The following is a 2,249-nucleotide window of genomic DNA, read 5'->3' on the forward strand; positions in this document are numbered from 1 at the left end:
TTCTTCAATTTCTTCATTTTAATGCCTGGTACAACTAAAGGTTCATTTGTTTGGACAAATATAATAACAAAAATAGCTGATAAGAGTTTAATTATAAAGCTGATATCTAGACATTTAACATTTTGGTTATTAATAAAACAATGTTAAATGTCTAGATATCAGCTCCAACTCCAACGCTGCTCTGCTGGGGAGCATTAACCTCACATTCTTTAGTAATTTTGTGTTCTTTATTGGTCATTTTTACATCAACAGTCATGGAAACATTCTTGATCACAACCAAAATCATGATGAATAAAACCATGGAAAATATCTAGATATCAGCTCTTGAATTAAACTCTTATGAGCCATTTTTGTTATCATTATGTGTCCAAACACGTATCTTTAGTTGTACCAGGCATTACAATGAACAAGAATTTGAAGAAAAAGGGTGATCTAGTGTTTTTTTTTTTCCTCAATCACTTTACATGAATGGGTTCTGTTTCAAACATTTAAGTACAAATAATTTACAGAACACATGGATTTTGTTTCATATACACATTATCTATTTGACCGTGACAAGGTCTCTTTTTGTAGTGTGCACAATAAGCAACTTTTGTACAGTCTGTTCTTAATCTTTTCTTTCTTTTGAGCTCACCAGTGTCTGAGATTCCACCCACCAGCTTGGTTCCTCGCTGACACCTGGAGCAGGAGAAGTTTTATAGGCCAGGGGGCAAAATTGGACTCTACCACTCTTCACCATGTCCGGGGGAGCTTCTTTCATTGTTTAGGTATGTTTGTTGGTTCTTGATTTACATTATATGAAATATTTTCATCCTTTGTTAATGTTTAAATGAGCTCAACATTTGTTGGAGGTAGGATTTTGTTTGGATTGTTCATAGTTTAATTGGTAATGTTTGGTTGTTTGATTTCCCCTGTGTATCAAACCTGGATTCATCAGCCAGTCTATACAGGCTCCCTCTGTTACAGGCCAAGACATAAATTTTTCTTTGGTAAAATGTTTCATTTGCTTATTTTTTGAGGAGATGACTCCTGATAGCTAACTGACCAAAGCCTGGCGGTGGTGGACAACTTGGCAGCAAATTCTAATATTGTACAACTGGTTAACATAGACTTTTTCTGGCCAAATTAGCAGCTAATATTATTATACAACTGGTTAACATGGACTTGTTCTGGCCAAATTAGCAGCTAATATTAATATTATACAACTGGTTAACATAGACTTTTTCTGGCCAAATTAGCAGCTAATATTATTATACAACTGGTTAACATGGACTTGTTCTGGCCAAATTAGCAGCTAATATTAATATTATACAACTGGTTAACATAGACTGGTTCTGGCCAAATTAGCAGCTAATATTAATATTGTACAACTGGTTAACATGGACTGGTTCTTGCCAAATTAGCAGCTAATATTAATATTATACAACTGGTTAGCATGGACTTGTTCTTGCCAAATTAGCAGCTAAATTTACATTTAGGCATTTAGCAGACGGTTTTATCCAAAGTCACTTACAGGGGGAAAAAAAGGGGAGCAAAAGGGGAAGCTAATATTAATATTGAACAACTGTTTAATATAGGTTCACTTTGTTCTTTGTTAGGTCAGTTGTGTTTATTGTAAGTTCTGTTTAGTTGACCTCTTCCGGGCCCAGAACTTTATTTTCTTTGGAAAAAAATGTTTCATTTGCTTATTTTGGATAAATAATGACTCCTCATGCTTAACTGACCAAAACCTTTGGAAAGTTTTTCTCGTACGTACAAGATAAACTTGGTCAATAATGCCTGAAAATGTTTTTTTTCTCACCTTGCCTTTCAGGGTTTCCGTAGCTGATGGCATTAACATTTCTTTTGCTTAGACTTGTTAGGGCTGTTGTGTTCCTTGATTTTAATAAACGAGGTGAACATCAATTTTTCTATGTTGGCATGTTTCTTCTTATTTCATTCACTCCTTGTGTCCATAAACAATTTCTTTTGCTGATTTTCTGGATTGTTTATTTAACATTTGAATGAAAACTTGACTATAGAGTGCCAGGCTTATTTTGTCCATATTTCCTCACAAACTAATTTAACTAACTTTCCAACAACTGATGAGTATTGTGGCTTGTTTTGCAATATTCGGCCGAATATATTCAGTGCGTCCCAAATAAAAAGTAATCATCAGAAAAACAATGGGGAAATGAATAATTAAAAGTAAAAAATATAAAAAGAGCATTTAGAGGAGGGATCCAGAATGCTTGGTGGAAAAAAAACTA

The 2,249-nt window shown here is 34.1% G+C and overlaps 1 long non-coding RNA gene across 1 annotated transcript; it reads left to right on the forward strand.

Moving 5' to 3' along the window:
* Positions 1–429: 429 nt before the first annotated feature.
* LOC131962321 (uncharacterized) lies at positions 430–1,905 on the forward strand. Its single transcript, XR_009389919.1, has 2 exons — positions 430–767; positions 1,814–1,905. It is a non-coding gene; the product is annotated as an uncharacterized LOC131962321 (long non-coding RNA).
* Positions 1,906–2,249: the final 344 nt, after the last annotated feature.

The sequence above is a fragment of the Centropristis striata genome, chromosome 23 (assembly GCF_030273125.1).
Source record: "Centropristis striata isolate RG_2023a ecotype Rhode Island chromosome 23, C.striata_1.0, whole genome shotgun sequence".
In the NCBI taxonomy this organism is placed as follows: domain Eukaryota; kingdom Metazoa; phylum Chordata; class Actinopteri; order Perciformes; family Serranidae; genus Centropristis; species Centropristis striata.